At 48.6% G+C, this 15,289-nt stretch overlaps 7 non-coding genes across 7 annotated transcripts; all 7 read right to left on the reverse strand.

Annotated features, from left to right (window-relative positions):
- Positions 1-671: 671 nt before the first annotated feature.
- TRNAL-CAA (transfer RNA leucine (anticodon CAA)) lies at positions 672-783 on the reverse strand. Its single transcript has 2 exons — positions 746-783; positions 672-717 (listed from the first exon to the last, which is right to left on the reverse strand). It is a non-coding gene; the product is annotated as a tRNA-Leu (tRNA).
- Positions 784-1,089: 306 nt separating this feature from the next.
- On the reverse strand, positions 1,090-1,162 carry TRNAV-CAC (transfer RNA valine (anticodon CAC)). Its single transcript has one exon. It is a non-coding gene; the product is annotated as a tRNA-Val (tRNA).
- A 3,081-nt stretch (positions 1,163-4,243) lies between these two features.
- Positions 4,244-4,355, reverse strand: TRNAL-CAA (transfer RNA leucine (anticodon CAA)). The gene is made up of 2 exons: positions 4,318-4,355; positions 4,244-4,289 (listed from the first exon to the last, which is right to left on the reverse strand). It is a non-coding gene; the product is annotated as a tRNA-Leu (tRNA).
- Positions 4,356-4,662: 307 nt separating this feature from the next.
- Positions 4,663-4,735, reverse strand: TRNAV-CAC (transfer RNA valine (anticodon CAC)). Its single transcript has one exon. It is a non-coding gene; the product is annotated as a tRNA-Val (tRNA).
- A 3,497-nt stretch (positions 4,736-8,232) lies between these two features.
- On the reverse strand, positions 8,233-8,305 carry TRNAV-CAC (transfer RNA valine (anticodon CAC)). Its single transcript has one exon. It is a non-coding gene; the product is annotated as a tRNA-Val (tRNA).
- Positions 8,306-11,814: 3,509 nt separating this feature from the next.
- TRNAV-CAC (transfer RNA valine (anticodon CAC)) lies at positions 11,815-11,887 on the reverse strand. The gene has a single exon. It is a non-coding gene; the product is annotated as a tRNA-Val (tRNA).
- Positions 11,888-12,275: 388 nt separating this feature from the next.
- On the reverse strand, positions 12,276-12,347 carry TRNAP-AGG (transfer RNA proline (anticodon AGG)). Its single transcript has one exon. It is a non-coding gene; the product is annotated as a tRNA-Pro (tRNA).
- Between the last annotated feature and the right edge of the window lie 2,942 nt (positions 12,348-15,289).

The following is a 15,289-nucleotide window of genomic DNA, read 5'->3' on the forward strand; positions in this document are numbered from 1 at the left end:
AGAAGCACTGAAGGGCCTGCTAGCTCTTGAGCCAGAGGAGCATGCCTCTTGGATTCAAGCACACTTGCTCAATCAGCGCTCGATCAAGCTCGATCAGGCGAGATTTATATTAGTGGCTCATAGGCCTGAAACACTCACCTGGGAGACGCAGGGTGGCTGATTTCCCGGAATGGCCCTTGATGGGGAAATCACCTCCTTTCCCCCGCCTCATTTCAGAATTGTGTGGTAGTCGCAAGACAGTGTTCAGGGGTTCATGGGTACTGCCTACTCCCAGCTGCCTCTCTGTCTTCTTCATGTAAATTGCAAGTCACGAGGAGGCACCATTGCCAATATGCTCCGCCCACCTAACCAAGAAACCTAGTTTGAGCTTGTCTGCCTGTGTTGTTGCAGGGGCAGTGTCTTCTTTGCCCAAAAGGTGGCAGAAGAGCCTCACTTCAAACGATAGAATCAACTGCTTAAGTAGAAACCAGCATGGTAGTTACTGTCATAAAGTGCAGCTCTAACAGAAGGTGTGCCTGAGACGCCCCTTCCAGTAATACACAGAATTTTGATTGAGGGCCCAGCCGATGGGTTGGTGGATTTCTCCTCACATGCCACAGCAGCTTCCAAAGATAGTGGTGTGAGGAGCTGGCTCTGCAAGCAGAGCAAGATTTAAGGGAAGAAAATACACCTGTCAGAAGTGGGATTTGAACCCACGCCTCCATGAAGAGACCAGAAGGCTCAGCTTCCCTGAAGATCAAGCTCTCTTGAGTCTGGCGCCTTAGACCACTCGGCCATCCTGACAGCCAAAACAGTGTGCAGGTCGGACTCTTCAGTCTGCACTTGTTGATTTTGCCGCTTGCAATGTTCCTATCAAAGTCACAGCTTTAAAGGCCCCACAATATAACATGGGCAAGAAAATAAAAAAAAACAGAACAAGAAACAATGCACATGCACGACCACCGAGGGATGCAGATAACTTTTTAGCGTCCTGCAATAGTAAAGCACGTTTTACACAGCTCACAAGTTTTTAAAGGTCATTTCTGTCTAAGTGTGCATTGAGAGAGACTGAGGTTTTAGGGAGCAAACACAAAAGCTGCTGCTGCCAAGTGTTTCTGCCCAGTCTCGAACCGGGGACCTTTCGCGTGTGAGGCGAACGTGATAACCACTACACTACAGAAACAAGCTTGCTGGTTTGACTGAAGGAGCACAGTTCTCCTCATATGTTTGCTCGATTTCCTCTATACTTTATCAGCAGTTGCTCGGAATGCGAGGGGTAAGTGTGAAAATTGCAGCGGTGTCGGCCAGCATGCATACACTCAGACGTCCTGAAAAATCCCACAGCTGCGGGCAGAGACAGACAAATATCTGATGCCTAAATGCCAGGAAGGAGAGCCTGTGAAATCATCACACAGGGCGCACTGAGAGCAAGGAGGAAGGAAGCCAAGGCATTGTAATCAATTTTTCGCCTGAGGCAAAAAATATGTTTTGCGCAACAATGCTTCGAGTGGAATGAGAAATGTTGAGGGGTTGTGTATTTTGAGCAGGATTTGATTGTTTTCCGCTAAAATGGGCTCGCCCGGGATTTGAACCCAGGACCTCTCGCACCCTAAGCGAGAATCATACCCCTAGACCAACGAGCCTGGGCACAGAAAGGCAACGGCTCCGACCCTGCTCGGAGGGTTGGTGACAGAGAGTGGGAGACTACATCCCAAAGCAAGAAACTGCACATGGTGCTCTCTTCTGCAGTACGACTAGAGTCATTTGCATGGTCTTCATCGAACATGACATAAAAAGCCTCTATCCTTTAGACATTTTGGCCCAGATTTACAAGAAAATGACTAAGCGCGACGCTGTGCCAAATTTGCAAGCCCCACGCGCCGTCATTTTCAAAATGCAGGAAAGCGCCGTATTTAGTAGAATACAGCGCACCCCTGTGCTTCCCCCTGCGCCAGCTCTAAATTAGCTGCTGAGCGCCAACGCAGCCGTTCTTGCACCATGGTACAAGGATGACTGCGTTGAGGGGGAAATTGTTTTTGTGCAGGAAGGGACACCTTCCTGCCCAAAAAAAAAATCTTCAATGGTGATTTGCTCTTACTTCTATGTGTGCTGCAGAATGCATCACACATAGAAAGAGCAAAAACAAGGAGAAATGAAAACATTTCTCCTCAGTGTGCCACTCTAACGACACCCCTGGGATGGCGTTGGATTTTGGCGCTGACGCAGATTTACGCCAACTCCTAAATCTGGAGCAGCATCAAAATGCTATGGTGTTGCTGTGGCACACTCCCAACAACACCCATTGCACGCCCCTTCCAGGGAACGCGCTGCGTGCTAAGGGGCCGTATTTACAAGGTGGTGTTAAGCCACAAAAAGTGGCTGAACGCCATCTTGTAAATACCGCGCAGTGCATAGTGCCACCGGGGCGTCACTAAAAGTGATGCTCCGGTGGCGATAGGGCCTTGTAAGTCTGGCACTTTATTTGCTCAAGGTGTGTGTTCTTGGTGAGGGCAGGAAAGCTATTTTCGCTCTTGTACCTTCCTTCCTTGGCTGGCTTGAATGCTGTAGGCTCAGGCTTCATTGCAAAGGTCAAACAGTGAGCAACTGACTGCCGTAAGCTGGCGCGACTCCTCTTGGTGAGCTGTGACAGATGCCCCAGGAGCGTAGTACCTCACGATGGTGTGTGATAGACACAGTCTCTTTTATCTCAGCTTGCCTGTCAGGTGAGGCAGGAAATGCAAATACTGTGAAAAAGCCCAGCGACTCGAACCAGGGACCTTTCGCATGTGAGGTGCGCATGATAACCACTACACTACACAAACAGACACACTTGCCGGCTTGCTTCATGTGGCTATGCATTGTACTGGAACCACCACACTATGGAAACAGACACACCTGCTTGCTTTATGTGGCTATGCATTGGACTGGGATGCAAGGATGAGGGCCAATGTTCATGACGCTCAAAGCTGAGCCTTCCGGAACACGATCTCTTCCCTTGGAAGAAAGGAACTGGGATCACTTTCATTCCAAGAGGTGATTTCAGACCTGGACCCGAAATTACCATGGAGAAGCACTGTGCATTTAATGTTCCTACGAGCACTGCTGCTCCAGCACAGAAAAGCAGTTGCAAAGAAATCTCGCATACCTTCATGATGCTGAACCGTCTCGACGCCAGTATAAAGCATGTATTGCATTGCAACATGACATCTTACAAGAGTGAAAAGCATAAATACTCCTGTTTAAAACACAGACTGAACCTATAAAGGTAGGGGTTTGTCTGGCATTTGAACCGAGGTCCTCTCACACCTGAAGCAAGAATCATACCCCTATACCAACTAGACTGCCGCTGCATAGTCATTTGAAACATCTTCTGAAGCGTCTTTCCGAAAAGCAGGGCCATTTGGAGGCTCTCTCTCTCTAAGCGTGCCATAGCAATTGATGTTTTCTGTCAAGGATTTTTTGTTTGTCTCTAGCAAGGCAAGAGGTAGTCAAAATGCCCTGTGCCAGTGAGCTGAACTAGAGCACTGATGTGAAAAGCAGACCCTTTCTGGTAGTTGTAACCCGCTGCAAGTCATGGACCCTTGCACCTTAGACTTCCCAACCAGAAGCACTGAAGGGCCTGCTAGCTCTTGAGCCAGAGGAGCATGCCTCTTGGATTCAAGCACACTTGCTCGATCAGTGCTCGATCAGGCAAGATTTATATTAGTGGCTCATAGGCCTGAAACACTCACCTGGGAGACGCAGGGTGGCTGATTTCCCGGAATGGCCCTTGATGGGGAAATCACCTCCTTTCCCCCGCCTCATTTCAGAATTGTGTGCTAGTCGCAAGACAGTGTTCAGGGATTCATGGGTACTGCCTACTCCCAGCTGCCTCTCTGTCTTCTTCATGTAAATTGCAAGTCACAAGGAGGCACCATTGCCAATATGCTCCGCCCACCTAACCAAGAAACCTAGTTTGAGCTTGTCTGCCTGTGTTGTTGCAGGGGCAGTGTCTTCTTTGCCCAAAAGGTGGCAGGAGAGCCTCACTTCAAACGATAGAACAAACTGCTTAAGTAGAAACCAGCATGGTAGTTACTGTCATAAAGTGCAGCTCTAACAGAAGGTGTGCCTGAGACGCCACTTCCAGTAATACACAGAATTTTGATTGAGGGCACAGCCGATGGGTTGGTGGATTTTTCCTCACATGCCACAGCAGCTTCCAAAGATAGTGGTGTGAGGAGCTGGCTCTGCAAGCAGAGCAAGATTTAAGGGAAGAAAATACACCTGTCAGAAGTGGGATTTGAACCCACGCCTCCATGAAGAGACCAGAAGGCTCAGCTTCACTGAAGATCAAGCTCTCTTGAGTCTGGCGCCTTAGACCACTCGGCCATCCTGACAGCCAAAACAGTGTGCAGGTCGGACTCTTCAGTCTGCACTTGTTGATTTTGCCGCTTGCAATGTTCCTATCAAAGTCACAGCTTTAAAGGCCCCACAATATAACATGGCCAAGAAAAAAAAAAAAAAACAGAACAAGAAACAATGCACATGCACGACCACCGAGGGATGCAGATAACTTTTTAGCGTCCTGCAATAGTAAAGCACGTTTTACACAGGTCACAAGTTTTTAAAGGTCATTTCTGTCTAAGTGTGCATTGAGAGAGACTGAGGTTTTAGGGAGCAAACACAAAAGCTGCTGCTGCCAAGTGTTTCTGCCCGGTCTCGAACCGGGGACCTTTTGCGTGTGAGGCGAACGTGATAACCACTACACTACAGAAACAAGCTTGCTAGTTTGACTGAAGGAGCACAGTTCCCCTCATATGTTTGCACGATTTCCTCTATACTTTATCAGCAGTTGCTCGGAATGCGAGGGGTAAGTGTGAAAATTGCAGCGGTGTCAGCCAGCATGCATACACTCAGACGTCCTGAAAAATCCCACAGCTGCGGGCAGAGACAGACAAATATCTGATGCCTAAATGCCAGGAAGGAGAGCCTGTGAAATCATCACACAGGGCGCACTGAGAGCAAGCAGGAAGGAAGCCAAGGCATTGTAATCCATTTTTCGCCTGAGGCAAAAAATATGTTTTGCGCAACAATGCTTCGAGTGGAATGAGAAATGTTGAGGGGTTGTGTATTTTGAGCAGGATTTGATTGTTTTCCGCTAAAATGGGCTCGTCCGGGATTTGAACCTGGGACCTCTCGCACCCTAAGCGAGAATCATACCCCTAGACCAACGAGCCTGGGCACAGAAATGCAACGGCTCCAACCCTGCTCGGAGGGTTGGTGACAGAGAGTGGGAGACTACATCCCAAAGCAAGAAACTGCACATGGTGCTCTCTTCTGCAGTACGACTAGAGTCATTTGCATGGTCTTCATCGAACATGACATAAAAAGCCTCTATCCTTTAGACATTTTGGCCCAGATTTACAAGAAAATGACTAAGCGCGACGCTGTGCCAAATTTGCAAGCCCCACGCGCCGTCATTTTCAAAATGCAGGGAAGCGCCGTATTTAGTAGAATACAGCGCACCCCTGTGCTTCCCCCTGCGCCAGCTCTAAATTAGCTGCTGAGCGCCAACGCAGCCGTTCTTGCACCATGGTACAAGGATGACTGCGTTGAGGGGGAAATTGTTTTTGTGCAGGAAGGGACACCTTCCTGCCCAAAAAAAAAATCTTCAATGGTGATTTGCTCTTACTTCTATGTGTGCTGCAGAATGCATCACACATAGAAAGAGCAAAAACAAGGAGAAATGAAAACATTTCTCCTCAGTGCGCCACTCTAACGACACCCCTGGGATGGCGTTGGATTTTGGTGCTGACGCAGATTTACGCCAACTCCTAAATCTGGAGCAGCATCAAAATGCTATGGTGTTGCTGTGGCACACTCCCAACAACACCCATTGCAAGCCCCTTCCAGGGAACGCGCTGCGTGCTAAGGGGCCGTATTTACAAGGTGGTGTTAAGCCACAAAAAGTGGCTGAACGCCATCTTGTAAATACCGCGCAGTGCATAGTGCCACCGGGGCATCACTAAAAGTGATGCTCCGGTGGCGATAGGGCCTTGTAAGTCTGGCACTTTATTTGCTCAAGGTGTGTGTTCTTGGTGAGGGCAGGAAAGCTATTTTCGCTCTCGTACCTTCCTTCCTTGGCTGGCTTGAATGCTGTAGGCTCAGGCTTCATTGCAAAGGTCAAACAGTGAGCAACTGACTGCCGTAAGCTGGCGCAACTCCTCTTGGTGAGCTGTGACAGATGCCCCAGGAGCGTAGTACCTCACGATGGTGAGGGATAGACACAGTCTCTTTTATCTCAGCTTGCCTGTCAGGTGAGGCAGGAAATGCAAATACTGTGAAAAAGCCCAGCGACTCGAACCAGGGACCTTTCGCATGAGAGGTGCGCATGATAACCACTACACTACACAAACAGACACACTTGCCGGCTTGCTTCATGTGGCTATGCATTGTACTGGAACCACCACACTATGGAAACAGACACACCTGCTTGCTTTATGTGGCTATGCATTGGACTGGGATGCAAGGATGAGGGCCAATGTTCATGACGCTCAAAGCTGAGCCTTCCGGAACACAATCTCTTCCCTTGGAAGAAAGGAACTGGGATCACTTTCATTCCAAGAGGTGATTTCAGAACTGGACCCGAAATTACCATGGAGAAGCACTGTGCATTTAATGTTCCTACGAGCACTGCTGCTCCAGCACAGAAAAGCAGTTGCAAAGAAATCTCGCATACCTTCATGATGCTGAACCGTCTCGACGCCAGTATAAAGCATGTATTGCATTGCAACATGACATCTTACAAGAGTGAAAAGCAGAAATACTCCTGTTTAAAACACAGACTGAACCTATAAAGGTAGGGGTTTGTCTGGGATTTGAACCGAGGTCCTCTCACACCCGAAGCGAGAATCATACCCCTATACCAACTAGACTGCCGCTGCATAGTCATTTGAAACATCTTCTGAAGCATCTTTCCGAAAAGCAGGGCCATTTGGAGGCTCTCTCTCTCTAAGCGTGCCATAGCAATTGATGTTTTCTGTCAAGGATTTTTTGTTTGTCTCTAGCAAGGCAAGAGGTAGTCAAAATGCCATGTGCCAGTGAGCTGAACTAGAGCACTGATGTGAAAAGCAGACCCTTTCTGGTAGTTGTAACCCGCTGCAAGTCATGGACCCTTGCACCTTAGACTTCCCAACCAGAAGCACTGAAGGGCCTGCTAGCTCTTGAGCCAGAGGAGCATGCCTCTTGGATTCAAGCACACTTGCTCGATCAGCGCTCGATCAGGCGAGATTTATATTAGTGGCTCATAGGCCTGAAACACTCACCTGGGAGACGCAGGGTGGCTGATTTCCCGGAATGGCCCTTGATGGGGAAATCACCTCCTTTCCCCCGCCTCATTTCAGAATTGTGTGCTAGTCGCAAGACAGTGTTCAGGGGTTCATGGGTACTGCCTACTCCCAGCTGCCTCTCTGTCTTCTTCATGTAAATTGCAAGTCACGAGGAGGCACCATTGCCAATATGCTCCGCCCACCTAACCAAGAAACCTAGTTTGAGCTTGTCTGCCTATGTTGTTGCTGGGGCAGTGTCTTCTTTGCCCAAAAGGTGGCAGGAGAGCCTCACTTCAAACGATAAAATCAACTGCCTAAGTAGAAACCAGCATGGTAGTTACTGTCATAAAGTGCAGCTCTAACAGAAGGTGTGCCTGAGACGCCCCTTCCAGTAATACACAGAATTTTGATTGAGGGCCCAGCCGATGGGTTGGTGGATTTCTCCTCACATGCCACAGCAGCTTCCAAAGATAGTGGTGTGAGGAGCTGGCTCTGCAAGCAGAGCAAGATTTAAGGGAAGAAAATACACCTGTCAGAAGTGGGATTTGAACCCACGCCTCCATGAAGAGACCAGAAGGCTCAGCTTCACTGAAGATCAAGCTCTCTTGAGTCTGGCGCCTTAGACCACTCAGCCATCCTGACAGCCAAAACAGTGTGCAGGTCGGACTCTTCAGTCTGCACTTGTTGATTTTGCCGCTTGCAATGTTCCTATCAAAGTCACAGCTTTAAAGGCCCCACAATATAACATGGCCAAGAAAAAAAAAAAACAGAACAAGAAACAATGCACATGCACGACCACCGAGGGATGCAGATAACTTTTTAGCGTCCTGCAATAGTAAAGCACGTTTTACACAGGTCACAAGTTTTTAAAGGTCATTTCTGTCTAAGTGTGCATTGAGAGAGACTGAGGTTTTAGGGAGCAAACACAAAAGCTGCTGCTGCCAAGTGTTTCTGCCCGGTCTCGAACCGGGGACCTTTCGCGTGTGAGGCAAACGTGATAACCACTACACTACAGAAACAAGCTTGCTGGTTTGACTGAAGGAGCACAGTTCCCCTCATATGTTTGCACGATTTCCTCTATACTTTATCAGCAGTTGCTCGGAATGCGAGGGGTAAGTGTGAAAATTGCAGCGGTGTCAGCCAGCATGCATACACTCAGACGTCCTGAAAAATCCCACAGCTGCGGGCAGAGACAGACAAATATCTGATGCCTAAATGCCAGGAAGGAGAGCCTGTGAAATCATCACACAGGGCGCACTGAGAGCAAGCAGGAAGGAAGCCAAGGCATTGTAATCCATTTTTCGCCTGAGGCAAAAAATATGTTTTGCGCAACAATGCTTCGAGTGGAATGAGAAATGTTGAGGGGTTGTGTATTTTGAGCAGGATTTGATTTTTTTCCGCTAAAATGGGCTCGTCCGGGATTTGAACCTGGGACCTCTCGCACCCTAAGCGAGAATCATACCCCTAGACCAACGAGCCTGGGCACAGAAATGCAACGGCTCCAACCCTGCTCGGAGGGTTGGTGACAGAGAGTGGGAGACTACATCCCAAAGCAAGAAACTGCACATGGTGCTCTCTTCTGCAGTACGACTAGAGTCATTTGCATGGTCTTCATCGAACATGACATAAAAAGCCTCTATCCTTTAGACATTTTGGCCCAGATTTACAAGAAAATGACTAAGCGCGACGCTGTGCCAAATTTGCAAGCCCCACGCGCCGTTATTTTCAAAATGCAGGGAAGCGCCGTATTTAGTAGAATACAGCGCACCCCTGTGCTTCCCCCTGCGCCAGCTCTAAATTAGCTGCTGAGCGCCAACGCAGCCGTTCTTGCACCATGGTACAAGGATGACTGCGTTGAGGGGGAAATTGTTTTTGTGCAGGAAGGGACACCTTCCTGCCCAAAAAAAAAATCTTCAATGGTGATTTGCTCTTACTTCTATGTGTGCTGCAGAATGCATCACACATAGAAAGAGCAAAAACAAGGAGAAATGAAAACATTTCTCCTCAGTGCGCCACTCTAACGACACCCCTGGGATGGCGTTGGATTTTGGTGCTGACGCAGATTTACGCCAACTCCTAAATCTGGAGCAGCATCAAAATGCTATGGTGTTGCTGTGGCACACTCCCAACAACACCCATTGCACGCCCCTTCCAGGGAACGCGCTGCGTGCTCAGGGGCCGTATTTACAAGGTGGTGTTAAGCCACAAAAAGTGGCTGAACGCCATCTTGTAAATACCGCGCAGTGCATAGTGCCACCGGGGCGTCACTAAAAGTGATGCTCCGGTGGCGATAGGGCCTTGTAAGTCTGGCACTTTATTTGCTCAAGGTGTGTGTTCTTGGTGAGGGCAGGAAAGCTATTTTCGCTCTCGTACCTTCCTTCCTTGGCTGGCTTGAATGCTGTAGGCTCAGGCTTCATTGCAAAGGTCAAACAGTGAGCAACTGACTGCCGTAAGCTGGCGCAACTCCTCTTGGTGAGCTGTGACAGATGCCCCAGGAGCGTAGTACCTCACGATGGTGAGGGATAGACACAGTCTCTTTTATCTCAGCTTGCCTATCAGGTGAGGCAGGAAATGCAAATACTGTGAAAAAGCCCAGCGACTCGAACCAGGGACCTTTCGCATGTGAGGTGCGCATGATAACCACTACACTACACAAACAGACACACTTGCCGGCTTGCTTCATGTGGCTATGCATTGTACTGGAACCACCACACTATGGAAACAGACACACCTGCTTGCTTTATGTGGCTATGCATTGGACTGGGATGCAAGGATGAGGGCCAATGTTCATGACGCTCAAAGCTGAGCCTTCCGGAACACGATCTCTTCCCTTGGAAGAAAGGAACTGGGATCACTTTCATTCCAAGAGGTGATTTCAGAACTGGACCCGAAATTACCATGGAGAAGCACTGTGCATTTAATGTTCCTACGAGCACTGCTGCTCCAGCACAGAAAAGCAGTTGCAAAGAAATCTCGCATACCTTCATGATGCTGAACCGTCTCGACGCCAGTATAAAGCATGTATTGCATTGCAACATGACATCTTACAAGAGTGAAAAGCAGAAATACTCCTGTTTAAAACACAGACTGAACCTATAAAGGTAGGGGTTTGTCTGGGATTTGAACCGAGGTCCTCTCACACCCGAAGCGAGAATCATACCCCTATACCAACTAGACTGCCGCTGCATAGTCATTTGAAACATCTTCTGAAGCGTCTTTCCTGAAAAGCAGGGCCATTTGGAGGCTCTCTCTCTCTAAGCGTGCCATAGCAATTGATGTTTTCTGTCAAGGATTTTTTGTTTGTCTCTAGCAAGGCAAGAGGTAGTCAAAATGCCCTGTGCCAGTGAGCTGAACTAGGGCACTGATGTGAAAAGCAGACCCTTTCTGGTAGTTGTACCCGCTGCAAGTCATGGACCCTTGCACCTTAGACTTCCCAACCAGAAGCACTGAAGGGCCTGCTAGCTCTTGAGCCAGAGGAGCATGCCTCTTGGATTCAAGCACACTTGCTCAATCAGTGCTCGATCAGGCTTGATCAGGTGAGATTTATATTAGTGGCTCATAGGCCTGAAACACTCACCTGGGAGACGCAGGGTGGCTGATTTCCCAGAATGGCCCTTGATGGGGAAATCACGTCCTTTCCCCCGCCTCATTTCAGAATTGTGTGCTAGTCGCAAGACAGTGTTCAGGGGTTCATGGGTACTGCCTACTCCCAGCTGCCTCTCTGTCTTCTTCATGTAAATTGCAAGTCACAAGGAGGCACCATTGCCAATATGCTCCGCCCACCTAACCAAGAAACCTAGTTTGAGCTTGTCTGCCTGTGTTGTTGCAGGGGCAGTGTCTTCTTTGCCCAAAAGGTGGCAGGAGAGCCTCACTTCAAACGATAGAATCAACTGCTTAAGTAGAAACCAGCATGGTAGTTACTGTCATAAAGTGCAGCTCTAACAGAAGGTGTGCCTGAGACGCCCCTTCCAGTAATACACAGAATTTTGATTGAGGGCCCAGCCGATGGGTTGGTGGATTTCTCCTCACATGCCACAGCAGCTTCCAAAGATAGTGGTGTGAGGAGCTGGCTCTGCAAGCAGAGCAAGATTTAAGGGAAGAAAATACACCTGTCAGAATTGGGATTTGAACCCACGTCTCCATGAAGAGACCAGAAGGCTCAGCTTCACTGAAGATCAAGCTCTCTTGAGTCTGGCGCCTTAGACCACTCGGCCATCCTGACAGCCAAAACAGTGTGCAGGTCGGACTCTTCAGTCTGCACTTGTTGATTTTGCCGCTTGCAATGTTCCTATCAAAGTCACAGCTTTAAAGGCCCCACAATATAACATGGCCAAGAAAAAAAAAAAAAACAGAACAAGAAACAATGCACATGCACGACCACCGAGGGATGCAGATAACTTTTTAGCGTCCTGCAATAGTAAAGCACGTTTTACACAGGTCACAAGTTTTTAAAGGTCATTTCTGTCTAAGTGTGCATTGAGAGAGACTGAGGTTTTAGGGAGCAAACACAAAAGCTGCTGCTGCCAAGTGTTTCTGCCCGGTCTCGAACCGGGGACCTTTTGCGTGTGAGGCGAACGTGATAACCACTACACTACAGAAACAAGCTTGCTGGTTTGACTGAAGGAGCACAGTTCCCCTCATATGTTTGCACGATTTCCTCTATACTTTATCAGCAGTTGCTCGGAATGCGAGGGGTAAGTGTGAAAATTGCAGCGGTGTCAGCCAGCATGCATACACTCAGACGTCCTGAAAAATCCCACAGCTGCGGGCAGAGATAGACAAATATCTGATGCCTAAATGCCAGGAAGGAGAGCCTGTGAAATCATCACACAGGGTGCACTGAGAGCAAGCAGGAAGGAAGCCAAGGCATTGTAATCCATTTTTCGCCTGAGGCAAAAAATATGTTTTGCGCAACAATGCTTCGAGTGGAATGAGAAATGTTGAGGGGTTGTGTATTTTGAGCAGGATTTGATTGTTTTCCGCTAAAATGGGCTCGTCTGGGATTTGAACCCAGGACCTCTCGCACCCTAAGCGAGAATCATACCCCTAGACCAACGAGCCTGGGCACAGAAATGCAACGGCTCCGACCCTGCTCGGAGGGTTGGTGACAGAGAGTGGGAGACTACATCCCAAAGCAAGAAACTGCACATGGTGCTCTCTTCTGCAGTACGACTAGAGTCATTTGCATGGTCTTCATCGAACATGACATAAAAAGCCTCTATCCTTTAGACATTTTGGCCCAGATTTACAAGAAAATGACTAAGCGCGACGCTGTGCCAAATTTGCAAGCCCCACGCGCCGTCATTTTCAAAATGCAGGGAAGCGCCGTATTTAGTAGAATACAGCGCACCCCTGTGCTTCCCCCTGCGCCAGCTCTAAATTAGCTGCTGAGCGCCAACGCAGCCGTTCTTGCACCATGGTACAAGGATGACTGCGTTGAGGGGGAAATTGTTTTTGTGCAGGAAGGGACACCTTCCTGCCCAAAAAAAAAATCTTCAATGGTGATTTGCTCTTACTTCTATGTGTGCTGCAGAATGCATCACACATAGAAAGAGCAAAAACAAGGAGAAATGAAAACATTTCTCCTCAGTGCGCCACTCTAACGACACCCCTGGGATGGCGTTGGATTTTGGCGCTGACGCAGATTTACGCCAACTCCTAAATCTGGAGCAGCATCAAAATGCTATGGTGTTGCTGTGGCACACTCCCAACAACACCCATTGCACGCCCCTTCCAGGGAACGCGCTGCGTGCTAAGGGGCCGTATTTACAAGGTGGTGTTAAGCCACAAAAAGTGGCTGAACGCCATCTTGTAAATACCGCGCAGTGCATAGTGCCACCGGGGCGTCACTAAAAGTGATGCTCCAGTGGCGATAGGGCCTTGTAAGTCTGCCACTTTATTTGCTCAAGGTGTGTGTTCTTGGTGAGGGCAGGAAAGCTATTTTCGCTCTCGTACCTTCCTTCCTTGGCTGGCTTGAATGCTGTAGGCTCAGGCTTCATTGCAAAGGTCAAACAGTGAGCAACTGACTGCCGTAAGCTGGCGCGACTCCTCTTGGTGAGCTGTGACAGATGCCCCAGGAGCGTAGTACCTCACGAAGGTGAGGGATAGACACAGTCTCTTTTATCTCAGCTTGCCTATCAGGTGAGGCAGGAAATGCAAATACTGTGAAAAAGCCCAGCGACTCGAACCAGGGACCTTTCGCATGTGAGGTGCGCATGATAACCACTACACTACACAAACAGACACACTTGCCGGCTTGCTTCATGTGGCTATGCATTGTACTGGAACCACCACACTATGGAAACAGACACACCTGCTTGCTTTATGTGGCTATGCATTGGACTGGGATGCAAGGATGAGGGCCAATGTTCATGACGCTCAAAGCTGAGCCTTCCGGAACACGATCTCTTCCCTTGGAAGAAAGGAACTGGGATCACTTTCATTCCAAGAGGTGATTTCAGAACTGGACCCGAAATTACCATGGAGAAGCACTGTGCATTTAATGTTCCTACGAGCACTGCTGCTCCAGCACAGAAAAGCAGTTGCAAAGAAATCTCGCATACCTTCATGATGCTGAACCGTCTCGACGCCAGTATAAAGCATGTATTGCATTGCAACATGACATCTTACAAGAGTGAAAAGCAGAAATACTCCTGTTTAAAACACAGACTGAACCTATAAAGGTAGGGGTTTGTCTGGGATTTGAACCGAGGTCCTCTCACACCCGAAGCGAGAATCATACCCCTATACCAACTAGACTGCCGCTGCATAGTCATTTGAAACATCTTCTGAAGCGTCTTTCCTGAAAAGCAGGGCCATTTGGAGGCTCTCTCTCTCTAAGCGTGCCATAGCAATTGATGTTTTCTGTCAAGGATTTTTTGTTTGTCTCTAGCAAGGCAAGAGGTAGTCAAAATGCCCTGTGCCAGTGAGCTGAACTAGGGCACTGATGTGAAAAGCAGACCCTTTCTGGTAGTTGTACCCGCTGCAAGTCATGGACCCTTGCACCTTAGACTTCCCAACCAGAAGCACTGAAGGGCCTGCTAGCTCTTGAGCCAGAGGAGCATGCCTCTTGGATTCAAGCACACTTGCTCGATCAGTGCTCGATCAGGCTTGATCAGGCGAGATTTAAATTAGTGGCTCATAGGCCTGAAACACTCACCTGGGAGACGCAGGGTGGCTGATTTCCCAGAATGGCCCTTGATGGGGAAATCACGTCCTTTCCCCCGCCTCATTTCAGAATTGTGTGCTAGTCGCAAGACAGTGTTCAGGGGTTCATGGGTACTGCCTACTCCCAGCTGCCTCTCTGTCTTCTTCATGTAAATTGCAAGTCACAAGGAGGCACCATTGCCAATATGCTCCGCCCACCTAACCAAGAAACCTAGTTTGAGCTTGTCTGCCTGTGTTGTTGCAGGGGCAGTGTCTTCTTTGCCCAAAAGGTGGCAGGAGAGCCTCACTTCAAACGATAGAATCAACTGCTTAAGTAGAAACCAGCATGGTAGTTACTGTCATAAAGTGCAGCTCTAACAGAAGGTGTGCCTGAGACGCCCCTTCCAGTAATACACAGAATTTTGATTGAGGGCCCAGCCGATGGGTTGGTGGATTTCTCCTCACATGCCACAGCAGCTTCCAAAGATAGTGGTGTGAGGAGCTGGCTCTGCAAGCAGAGCAAGATTTAAGGGAAGAAAATACACCTGTCAGAAGTGGGATTTGAACCCATGTCTCCATGAAGAGACCAGAAGGCTCAGCTTCACTGAAGATCAAGCTCTTTTGAGTCTGGCGCCTTAGACCACTCGGCCATCCTGACAGCCAAAACAGTGTGCAGGTCGGACTCTTCAGTCTGCACTTGTTGATTTTGCCGCTTGCAATGTTCCTATCAAAGTCACAGCTTTAAAGGCCCCACAATATAACATGGCCAAGAAAAAAAAAAAAAACAGAACAAGAAACAATGCACATGCACGACCACCGAGGGATGCAGATAACTTTTTAGCGTCCTGCAATAGTAA

The sequence above is a fragment of the Pleurodeles waltl genome, unplaced genomic scaffold, assembly GCF_031143425.1.
Source record: "Pleurodeles waltl isolate 20211129_DDA unplaced genomic scaffold, aPleWal1.hap1.20221129 scaffold_72, whole genome shotgun sequence".
NCBI lineage: Eukaryota > Metazoa > Chordata > Amphibia > Caudata > Salamandridae > Pleurodeles > Pleurodeles waltl.